We start from the raw sequence: 12,938 nt of genomic DNA on the forward strand, positions 1-12,938 counted from the left end.
ACTCCTTCAGCTTGCTTTACAACTTATTTACAGCCTGTTTTACGATCCTCCATCCTGTCTCCTCAGGACACTGTTGATAGTGTCTGTGATTAACGTCTGTTTCCCTGAGATGGGGTGCAATTATTTCATATCCTCCTCTAGCTCTTATTTATTTCTATTCAGGGAGTTGGTTACTAGGCATTGCTATATCAAGCTTATTTTGAGAACAGAGCCCACATGTGCAGTAATATTAACCCATAGCGTTTAACACCTTCAATCCACTTTCCTGCACCTCTCTGTTACACTTTAGATGAGCATTCTAGAACAACACTGTAAGAGTTTAGGACTCTGGATCTGCCTTTCAAATCCCCTTCTCTCGTCTCTGCTCCATGTTTCTTTGTGTTCTCCTCTCCTTCAACCCCATCTCCCTTCCACGCTCTTCCACCCTCTCTCGCCTTCCCTCTCTCCCCTCCTCTATCCTTCTCTTTTCCCCTCTCCTATAATGCCAATGGGAATGCATATGCCAGGTTATCACTATTTAGTATGAGTGCCTGGCTGCATGTTACACTGTTACACATATCAACAGAACTGTATCCTGTTGAAAATGGACTGTTAGCCAAAACAAAAGATCACAGAAAAGTTGTATTAATTTATTTTTAATGTTTCACATTAGACTTTAAATCACTCCTGAGCTCCAGTTGTGTGTTGGTTTGTTTTTTGAGGAGAGTCTGAACCAGGTGCACATTCTTTCACTGGCAGGCAGTGTGTGGGCGTGTTCCTCAAGGGCTGTTTCTCAGGTAACGGTGCAATAAAACCAGGAATTGTACTTTGACCTGTACTTCAGCTTTAGACAGGCTGCTTCAGGCTAGAAAGATTATCAAATAAATGGAAAGTTCTTTACAGAGTGTGTAATCTTTAGAATACACTTCTCATATCTAAACTCAGCTGTACTGAAGCGGTTTGAAAAGCTGTTTCTATTTATTCTTGAAAGAGTTTGAGAGCTGAACTGAAGCACGAAGACAGAGTGCAGGTGAAAGTGAAAGCAGGTAAGCAGACTCGAAATCTGTGGGTTTAAAGTTACAATAGCTAATAGAACAGCTTGCTTCAACAGTAAGTAGAGGGGTTCCGAAAAATATAGCGTTACCCGTCCCCACGTGCTGCTACAACTGTTTATTAATTATTCTTTTCATTGCTAACATCCTGACAACTTTTTACACGTATAACTTTAAATTCTGTTTCAACGCTCTTTTCAAAATGGCCGCTCTAGTGCTCTGATAGTGTCAGGATTATTGCCCACGTTGTCAAACAGGAAACACAGCGATAACGATCCATGATGTGTACGGGACAGAAAAGACAGAGCACTTACAGACTTGGTTTGTTAATCAGTAGATGTTTTAATGAAGTAACCTAACTTCATTCACCTCTGAGCAATGTAATGAAGACACAGTCTGTGATTGAGATGAGAAGTGATATTGCTCAATGCTGTGTGGTTTGCAGTGAGAGCAATGTAATGAAGACACAGTCTGTGATTGAGATGAGAAGTGATATTGCTCAATGCTGTGTGGTTTGCAGTGAGAGCAATGTAATGAAGACACAGTCTGTGATTGAGATGAGAAGTGATATTGCTCAAGTGCTGTGTGGTTTGCAGTGAGAGCAATGTAATGAATGACACACAGTCTGTGATTGAGATGAGAAGTGATATTGCTCAATGCTGTGTGGTTTGCAGTGAGAGCAATGTAATGAAGACACAGTCTGTGATTGAGATGAGAAGTGATATTGCTCAATGCTGTGTGGTTTGCAGTGAGAGCAATGTAATGAAGACACAGTCTGTGATTGAGATGAGAAGTGATATTGCTCAATGCTGTGTGGTTTGCAGTGAGAGCAATGTAATGAAGGCACAGTCTGTGATTGAGATGAGAAGTGATATTGCTCAATGCTGTGTGGTTTGCAGTGAGAGCAATGTAATGAAGACACAGTCTGTGATTGAGATGAGAAGTGATATTGCTCAATGCTGTGTGGTTTGCAGTGAGAGCAATGTAATGAAGGCACAGTCTGTGATTGAGATGAGAAGTGATATTGCTCAATGCTGTGTGGTTTGCAGTGAGAGCAATGTAATGAAGACACAGTCTGTGATTGAGATGAGAAGTGATATTGCTCAATGCTGTGTGGTTTGCTGTAATGTGGTTTGCAGTGAGAGCAATGTAATGAAGACACAGTCTGTGATTGAGATGAGAAGTGATATTGCTCAATGCTGTGTGGTTTGCAGTGAGAGCAATGTAATGAAGACACAGTCTGTGATTGAGATGAGAAGTGATATTGCTCAATGCTGTGTGGTTTGCAGTGAGAGCAATGTAATGAAGACACAGTCTGTGATTGAGATGAGAAGTGATATTGCTCAATGCTGTGTGGTTTGCAGTGAGAGCAATGTAATGAAGACACAGTCTGTGATTGAGATGAGAAGTGATATTGCTCAATGCTGTGTGGTTTGCAGTGAGAGCAATGTAATGAAGACACAGTCTGTGATTGAGATGAGAAGTGATATTGCTCAATGCTGTGTGGTTTGCAGTGAGAGCAATGTAATGAAGGCACAGTCTGTGATTGAGATGAGAAGTGATATTGCTCAATGCTGTGTGGTTTGCAGTGAGAGCAATGTAATGAAGACACAGTCTGTGATTGAGATGAGAAGTGATATTGCTCAATGCTGTGTGGTTTGCAGTGAGAGCAATGTAATGAAGACACAGTCTGTGATTGAGATGAGAAGTGATATTGCTCAATGCTGTGTGGTTTGCAGTGAGAGCAATGTAATGAAGACACAGTCTGTGATTGAGATGAGAAGTGATATTGCTCAATGCTGTGTGGTTTGCAGTGAGAGCAATGTAATGAAGACACAGTCTGTGATTGAGATGAGAAGTGATATTGCTCAATGCTGTGTGGTTTGCAGTGAGAGCAATGTAATGAAGACACAGTCTGAGATGAGAAGTGATATTGCTCAATGCTGTGTGGTTTGCAGTGAGAGCAATGTAATGAAGACACAGTCTGTGATTGAGATGAGAAGTGATATTGCTCAATGCTGTGCTCCACACACTGAGAGCCATTTCAACCAGCTTCTCTCTATAACCCTAACCCATGCACTGCTCCACACTGTGATTTATGAGAGCCATTTCAACCAGCTGTGATCTCTCTATAACCCTAACCCATGCACTGCTCCACACACTGAGAGCCATTTCAACCAGCTTCTCTCTATAACAGTGAAATTCTGACTTGTGATTATTATTCAACACACTGGACTTGCCTCTGATTCACTGCTCCACACACTGAGAGCCATTTCAACCAGCTTCCTCTCTATAACCCTAACCCATGCACTGCTCCACACACTGAGAGCCATTTCAACCAGCTTCTCTCTATAACCCTAACCCATGCACTGCTCCACACACTGAGAGCCATTTCAACCAGCTTCTCTCTATAACCCTAACCCATGCACTGCTCCACACACTGAGAGCCATTTCAACCAGCTTCTCTCTATAACCCTAACCCATGCACTGCTCCACACACTGAGAGCCATTTCAACCAGCTTCTCTCTATAACCCTAACCCATGCACTGCTCCACACACTGAGAGCCATTTCAACCAGCTTCTCTCTATAACCCTAACCCATGCACTGCTCTACACACTGAGAGCCATTTCAACCAGCTTCTCTCTATAACCCTAACCCATGCACTGCTCCACACACTGAGAGCCATTTCAACCAGCCTCTCTCTATATAAACCCTGTGTTGAAGATGCAGTTCAGAAGTGTGACTTTGTGCTTGATATTGTCACAGTTTAACATGGAAACTGACTAAGCAATCAGAGTGCATCTTTTACGACTGCCTGTATATTTGTTCAGTGTTTATAGCTCTATTACACTATAAAGTGGGGTGTGTTTAGCAGTGCTGGAGAATAACTTTACTGTTGTGATGAAACTCACTGAAGACCTTCTTTAGCACAGCAAGTTACTGATTGTGTCATCATCTCTGGGCAGATGGAGACCGTCTCTCTGTCTGTCTGTCACACTGGTCCCTGAAAAGGTCCCTCTTTATCACGAATCAAGAGGATTGGAATCAGGGTTTGTCCCTGATTGTCCCTCCATCCAAGTGTTTGCATCCACTGTCTCTGAGGAGCACTGATTCACTGTGATGAAACTGTACATTATGAAACACATGCTAAAGGGTATCACACTGTGTCAGTATATGAAGGCATCTGTCCCTCTGTTTGCTTGTGCACACAGTGGATAAGGGTGTGTTGATTCAAGAGTATCACACTGTGTCAGTATATGAAGGCATCTGTCCCTCTGTTTGCTTGTGCACACAGTGGATAAGGGTGTGTTGATTCAAGAGTATCACACTGTGTCAGTATATGAAGGCATCTGTCCCTCTGTTTGCTTGTGCACACAGTGGATAAGGGTGTGTTGATTCAAGAGTATCACACTGTGTCAGTATATGAAGGCATCTGTCCCTCTGTTTGCTTGTGCACACAGTGGATAAGGGTGTGTTGATTCCAGAGTATCACACTGTGTCAGTATATGAAGGCATCTGTCCCTCTGTTTGCTTGTGCACACAGTGGATAAGGGTGTGTTGATTCAAGAGTATCACACTGTGTCAGTATATGAAGGCATCTGTCCCTCTGTTTGCTTGTGCACACAGTGGATAAGGGTGTGTTGATTCAAGAGTATCACACTGTGTCAGTATATGAAGGCATCTGTCCCTCTGTTTGCTTGTGCACACAGTGGATAAGGGTGTGTTGATTCAAGAGTATCACACTGTGTCAGTATATGAAGGCATCTGTCCCTCTGTTTGCTTGTGCACACAGTGGATAAGGGTGTGTTGATTCAAGAGTATCACACTGTGTCAGTATATGAAGGCATCTGTCCCTCTGTTTGCTTGTGCACACAGTGGATAAGGGTGTGTTGATTCAAGAGTATCACACTGTGTCAGTATATGAAGGCATCTGTCCCTCTGTTTGCTTGTGCACACAGTGGATAAGGGTGTGTTGATTCCAGAGTATCACACTGTGTCAGTATATGAAGGCATCTGTCCCTCTGTTTGCTTGTGCACACAGTGGATAAGGGTGTGTTGATTCAAGAGTATCACACTGTGTCAGTATATGAAGGCATCTGTCCCTCTGTTTGCTTGTGCACACAGTGGATAAGGGTGTGTTGATCTTCTTCCTGTTGCTGATGCTCTAATGTTCAGTCTTGGCAGGGGTTGAATGGCTCTGGCATGCTTGTTATTACAGCAGTTTAATGGTTTGAAGGATTATGTTGTAAAGGGCAGAGTTGTTTAGTAATTCTTGAAATAGGCAATTGAAATGTGATTTGAAGTCATGAAAACTGTGTGCAGTATTGCCAGACACAAAGAGTATCAATCTATTGAGAATGAACGTGTTTTTTAATTGAGAGGGTTTTAAACAGCTTGATAATATCCAGTTGATAATATCCAGTGATATTTATGCAGAAAATATTTCAGCCACCCAGGAAGGGTTTTGTGTTGAAATACAGTAAGGTAGTGTTGTGTGTTATTCCCTTCTTATTCTCAGTATGAGTCACAGTGGACAGGAATCAGCAGATATCTCAGCAGTAAAAAGCCATGTCTGTTGCACACATGGAGATTAACATTGAAGGAAGCTGTGTGAATAATACAGACAGTGTTTAATTTGTAAAGTGTTATTATGTTATTATTTACTGTTATTTTAACTGCTTCAGAATTGGTATGGCGTTAGTGAATTGAAGAGAAAAAACCTCTCTGATTTTCACTCTGTGAATCTGGTGACCCTAAATTACATGGACAGTGCAAGAAACTAAAGCTCTGATAAACGTTTGATCAGACACCAAACTCCAAGCCAAACTGGACAAAACTCACAAAAACAGGAACATGTATTCAGTCTTTTCTCAAATGACTTTGTTTAATGCCTAAAGTAGGAGAACAGAGCAGAATTATGTACCTGCATACTGTACTCTCTCCTGCTGCAGGCATTCAGCACATGTATTCATTGAAGTAGTGAATCTAAAGCATGCTGTTCAAAACTGGAGCAATAGCTGCCATCTTTCAAGATACCTTGCAGGACATTGTAAACATCTGGCTCATGGACCATATAAACTAAAGTGCACTGGCAAACTGCATTGTGAGCACTGTGTGTTCCACCCTGTACAGATCACTGAAGATGCCTACAGCCCCTCAGGACACAGTCTCTACTCTCTGTACAGATCACTGAAGATGCCTACAGCCCCTCAGGACTCACAGTCTCTACTCAGTGAATACAGATCACTGAAGATGCCTACAGCCCCTCAGGACTCACACCCTGTACAGATCACTGAAGATGCCTACAGCCCCTCAGGACTCACAGTCTCTACTCAGTGAATTATGAACACCCTGTACAGATCACTGAAGATGCCTACAGCCCCTCAGGACTCACAGTCTCTACTCAGTGAATTATGAACACCCTGTACAGATCACTGAAGATGCCTACAGCCCCTCAGGACTCACAGTCTCTACTCAGTGAATTATGAACACCCTGTACAGATCACTGAAGATGCCTACAGTCCCTCAGGACTCACAGTCTCTACTCAGTGAATTATGAACACCCTGTACAGATCACTGAAGATGCCTACAGTCCCTCAGGACTCACAGTCTCTACTCAGTGAATTATGAACACCCTGTACAGATCACTGAAGATGCCTACAGCCCCTCAGGACTCACAGTCTCTACTCAGTGAATTATGAACACCCTGTACAGATCACTGAAGATGCCTACAGCCCCTCAGGACTCACAGTCTCTACTCAGTGAATTATGAACACCCTGTACAGATCACTGAAGATGCCTACAGCCCCTCAGGACTCACAGTCTCTACTCAGTGAATTATGAACACCCTGTACAGATCACTGAAGATGCCTACAGCCCCTCAGGACTCACAGTCTCTACTCAGTGAATTATGAACACCCTGTACAGATCACTGAAGATGCCTACAGCCCCTCAGGACTCACAGTCTCTACTCAGTGAATTATGAACACCCTGTACAGATCACTGAAGATGCCTACAGCCCCTCAGGACTCACAGTCTCTACTCAGTGAATTATGAACACCCTGTACAGATCACTGAAGATGCCTACAGCCCCTCAGGACTCACAGTCTCTACTCAGTGAATTATGAACACCCTGTACAGATCACTGAAGATGCCTACAGCCCCTCAGGACTCACAGTCTCTACTCAGTGAATTATGAACACCCTGTACAGATCACTGAAGATGCCTACAGCCCCTCAGGACTCACAGTCTCTACTCAGTGAATTATGAACACCCTGTACAGATCACTACAGTATTTTGACATTCAAAAGCCTCACTTGGGGTGTGAGTTGAAAATCCTGTTCCCAAATTTGCCTCCGATGCGTTTTACAGTATTTTGACATTCAAAAGCCTATTGGTTTATTTTATATAAAACACAGCATATATTATATTACTGTTGTTGTTGTGCTCAGCTGTAGTAGTACAGTGCATATGCTGTTACTGTGATTGTTATTATCAGCACTAGTGGTGGTGTGCATCTATTATTATTACTGTTATTGTTATTATGAGTGGTTGTAGTCGTGTGCAGTAGCCTGCAATTCACCCCTATTATACAATGATTTGAAACGTGATGCATACAGCTCCTATATACTATCCTATCCTATATATCCTATATACTAAAATACTATCTAAGAAAAGCACAATCGAGATATGTGTATTTTAGTATTCAAAAGTGTATGGCTTCATTTTATACAAAATTATTATTATTATTATTATTATTATTATTATTTATTATTATTTATTATATTATTATTATTATTATTATTATTATTTCTGCAGTGTTCAATGATGCAGTGCAGCACAGGACAGATGCAGTTGTTTTTTCTCTTTTAATTTGCTTGCTGTCTTTGTAAAGTAAAGGTTAGTGAAATGATGATTCTGACCGGACTAACCTTTGCTTTCACTGTAATCCCAGTTGACTTGTCTTCTGATTTCACTGTAATCTGAATACACTTGCCTCTGATTTCAGTGTTATCTGAATACACTTGCCTCTGATTTCACTGTAATTCCCTGTTTACACTTTCCTCTGACAGTGTAATCCACCCTCTGATTTCAGTGTTATCTGAATACACTTGCCTCTGATTTCAGTGTAATCTGAATACACTTGCCTCTGATTTCACTTGCGTCCGACAGTGCAAAGGCCGCCTCGTTTTGGATGAGTTGACTGTGAAGCCCCTGAGCCTCCCCACAGGGCATTCATTATCTGACAGTTAAGGATCTCCACCTAATAAGATGCATGGCTGTGGGGCCGGTACCACATAATACTGTCAGTTCAATCAACACTGAGAGCGATACTGCAGCCTAATTCAACACTGAGAGCGATACTGCAGCCTAATTCAACACTGAGAGCGATACTGCAGCCTAATTCAACACTGAGAGCGATACTGCAGCCTAATTCAACACTGAGAGCGATACTGCAGCCTAATTCAACACTGAGAGCGATACTGCAGCCTAATTCAACACTGAGAGCGATACTGCAGCCTAATTCAACACGGAGAGCGATATTGCAGCCTAATTCAACACTGAGAGCGATACTGCAGCCTAATTCAACACTGAGAGCGATACTGCAGCCTAATTCAACACTGAGAGCGATACTGCAGCCTAATTCAACACTGAGAGCGATACTGCAGCCTAATTCAACACTGAGAGCGATACTGCAGCCTAATTCAACACTGAGAGCGATACTGCAGCCTAATTCAACACTGAGAGCGATACTGCAGCCTAATTCAACACTGAGAGCGATACTGCAGCCTAATTCAACACTGAGAGCGATACTGCAGCCTAATTCAACACTGAGAGCGATACTGCAGCCTAATTCAACACTGAGAGCGATACTGCAGCCTAATTCAACACTGAGAGCGATACTGCAGCCTAATTCAACACTGAGAGCGATACTGCAGCCTAATTCAACACTGAGAGCGATACTGCAGCCTAATTCAACACTGAGAGCGATACTGCAGCCTAATTCAACACTGAGAGCGATACTGCAGCCTAATTCAACACTGAGAGCGATACTGCAGCCTAATTCAACACTGAGAGCGATACTGCAGCCTAATTCAACACTGGCTTGGTCAGAGCGATACTGCAGCCTAATTCAACACTGAGAGCGATACTGCAGCCTAATTCAACACTGGAGAGCGATACTGCAGCCTAATTCAACAGTGAGAGCGATACTGCAGCCTAATTCAACACTGAGAGCGAATACTGCAGCCTAATTCAACACTGAGAGCGATACTGCAGCCTAATTCAATACTGGAGAGCGATGGCTGTCAGCCTAATTCAATACTGGAGAGCAGTGTGTACTAGAAGCTGGCTTCAACAGTGTGAGATAGAATACTGCAGCCTAGTGTCATACAATGAGAGCGCTACTGCAGCCTAATTGAGATAGAATACTGCAGGGTCAGTGTGTAATAGAATACTGCCTGGTTTCAAGTGTGAGATAGAATACTGGCTGGGTCAGTGTAATAGAATACTGGCTGGTTCAATGTGTAATAGAATACTGGCTGGGTCAGAATACTGGTGTAATAGAATACTGGCTGGGTCAGTGTGTAATAGAATACTGGCTGGGTCAGTGTGTAATAGAATACTGGCTGGGTCAGTGTGTAAATAGTGTAATAGAATACTGGCTGGGTCAGTTTGTAATAGAATACTGGCTGGGTCAGTGGAATAGAATACTGGCTGGGTCAGTGTAAATACTGGCTGGGTCAGTGTGTAATAGAATACTGGCTGGTCAGTGTGTAATAGAGTGGTGTCAATAGAATACTGGCTGGGTCAGTGTGTAATAGAATACTGGCTGGGTCAGTGTGTAATAGAATACTGGCTGGGTCAGTGTGTAATAGAATACTGGCTGGGTCAGTGTGTAATAGAATACTGGCTGGGTCAGTGTGTAATAGAATACTGGCTGGGTCAGTGTGTAATAGAATACTGGCTGGGTCAGTGTGTAATAGAATACTGGCTGGGTCAGTGTGTAATAGAATACTGGCTGGGTCAGTGTGTAATAGAATACTGGCTGGTTCAGTGTGTAATAGAATACTGGCTGGGTCAGTGTGTAATAGAATACTGGCTGGGTCAGTGTAATAGAATACTGGCTGGGTCAGTGTGTAATAGAATACTGGCTGGGTCAGTGTAAAAGAATACTGGCTGGGTCAGTGTGTAATAGAATACTGGCTGGGTCAGTGTGTAATAGAATACTGGCTGGGTCAGTGTGTAATAGAATACTGGCTGGGTCAGTGTGTAATAGAATACTGGCTGGGTCAGTGTGTAATAGAATACTGGCTGGGTCAGTGTGTAATAGAATACTGGCTGGGTCAGTGTGTAATAGAATACTGGCTGGGTCAGTGTGTAATAGAATACTGGCTGGGTCAGTGTGTAATAGAATACTGGCTGGGTCAGTGTGTAATAGAATACTGGCTGGGTCAGTGTGTAATAGAATACTGGCTGGGTCAGTGTGTAATAGAATACTGGCTGGGTCAGTGTGTAATAGAATACTGGCTGGGTCAGTGTAATAGAATACTGGCTGGGTCAGTGTAATAGAATACTGGCTGGGTCAGTGTAATAGAATACTGGCTGGGTCAGTGTGTAATAGAATACTGGCTGGGTCAGTGTGTAATAGAATACTGGCTGGGTCGGTGTGTAATAGAATACTGGCTGGGTCAGTGTGTATTGTCAGGGAGTAATACCATCGAGAGGTTCTGGGGACACTGGAGCTTGAGATGGTGCTAATGCACACTGAACCAGCCATTGTTTTTTGTAAAATATGGATTTGAGTCTGAAAAATATGCGTCTGATGTTTTGTGGGAGAGTTGCATTTATCGGTCAGGAGCAGGGAGATGCAAACACAGGAGGCAGTTCTGGGTCGCCAAGGATTGTGGCAATACTCATACCATTGTGTAGAGCCCAGTGATAGTATAATCAACTTGCAATGCCAGTATTATCACTTTCCATTCAGGGGCATTGCAAGAATGTCTGTGTGTGATGCACAGTAGTATTATTTAGGTCTATCCATATATTACAAAGAAAATAATATGGGACCAGGAATAGAGCCCTGGGGGACACCACAAGTAAAAGCAGATAATCCTGATACAGACTCCCCTAAAGAAACACAGTACTGTCTGTTAGATATACCACTTAAACCAGTTTAGAACAGTTCCAGGCAGGCCAGCCCAGCTTTTAAGATTCAATTAAAATGTCCTGATCCACAGTATCACTGAGGTGTAACAGAACCACAATGGATATAGAGTAGAGTCATCAGTAAGTCATTCACCACTCTGACAAGGGCAGCCTGTGTACTATGAGCAGATCGAAACCAAACTGAACTTGTCAAGAACATTGTCTGCTATCCAGAAATCTGTTGAGTGGATCGGCTACTACCTTCTCCCAAGAACCCTAGCTAAGAATGGCAGCTTAGAAAAGGGTCTGAAATTACAATGCAAGTTGGATTTTTTGAGTAAAGGCTTAACCAAAGCAGTTTTGAAGACAGCTGAACATTCAAATAAGAACCATCCTGATGAATGTGATCCCTGATATTAATAATCTGATTGCAGGTTGTTTGGTTTGTTTGAGTCACACAGCTTTAACTAAGAGATCTTTATTGTTATTTTCCAGTGAAATGAAGATGGGATTCCTGGGGAGGACCTGTCTCATTGTCTTGAGTTTGCTACCAGCTGTTTCTACACAGGCAGGTGAGAGGGACTGTAGAAATGAAACTGATCCATTGAGATGCACCCTCTTATTTCCAGGGCCCTGTATATAGCTGCCTGCATCGATGTATGGGCTCACAGAACAGCTAATAGCTCTCAGCTATTTCTAATCTAATATTTTTAGAGTCCTGTTTGTTTGCAATTGCTTTACCTTGTCTTGTCTTTCTCAGATCGATGGCGTGTCGTTGGCTCTGATCAACCTGTCATTGCTGAGCCTGGTGATGATGTCATCCTGCCCTGTCACATTTTACCCAGACTCAGTGCTGTGGGCATGGAAGTGAGGTGGTTCAGGGACAGATTCGATACGCCTGTTCATTTATATATAAACAGAAAGGATCAGCCAGGAAGACAGGACACAGCTTACCAGGGCCGCACTGCTCTCTCTCCCCCTGCACTGCAGACAGGAGATATCTCTCTGAAACTGAGAAACATCCAGCCCTCTGACAGAGGCGTCTATACCTGCTTAGCTGATGATGGAAGTGGGTATGAAGAAGGACAGACTGAAGTGATAGTCGCAGGTCAGTAATGATTGATACACAAGTTGAACCCATTACTAATGTATTACCAGCTCCTGTCTCTCCATTATAAAACTCACCACAGCTCTGTATTAAATATTCTACACTTTCAGTATGCTGAACAAGCTGATGATCATGACATGTACTACAGTATGTACAGAACAGTATACAATACAAATTACCAAGTGTCAGCATGTGACAAGGAGTGAATGTCCACAATGAAGTTATATTTACAATAAGTGACCGGTTTATTATTAAAGGATCCCTCTACCAGCAATGGTCTCGGGGATTAAAGGGTGGGCTTGCAATCCCAAACGAAAAGTCTCCCGACACAGTAATCACAGTCCCAGGTGTGCAAGTCCTGGAACAGGTGCTGGTGCTGTGGCAGTGCTAGCGCTGGCTCTGTAGCTTCAGCCCTGAGTCCTGGAACAGGTGCTGGTGCTGTGGCAGTGCTGCGCTGGCTCTGTAGCTTCAGCCCTGAGTCCTGGAACAGGTGCTGGTGCTGTGGCAGTGCTGCTGGCTCTGTAGCTTCAGCCCTGAGTCCTGGAACAGGTGCTGGTGCTGTGGCAGTGGTGCTGGTGCTGTGGCAGTGCTGGCTCTGTAGCTTCAGCCCTGAGTCCTGGAACAGGTGCTGGTGCTGTGGCAGTGCTAG

At 43.2% G+C, this 12,938-nt stretch overlaps 1 long non-coding RNA gene across 1 annotated transcript; it reads left to right on the forward strand.

Moving 5' to 3' along the window:
- Positions 1-800: 800 nt before the first annotated feature.
- LOC121305454 lies at positions 801-12,311 on the forward strand. Its single transcript, XR_005948085.1, has 3 exons — positions 801-1,025; positions 11,677-11,753; positions 11,942-12,311. It is a non-coding gene; the product is annotated as an uncharacterized LOC121305454 (long non-coding RNA).
- Positions 12,312-12,938: the final 627 nt, after the last annotated feature.

This window comes from Polyodon spathula, chromosome 43 (assembly GCF_017654505.1).
Source record: "Polyodon spathula isolate WHYD16114869_AA chromosome 43, ASM1765450v1, whole genome shotgun sequence".
Classification (NCBI taxonomy): Eukaryota; Metazoa; Chordata; class Actinopteri; order Acipenseriformes; family Polyodontidae; genus Polyodon; species Polyodon spathula.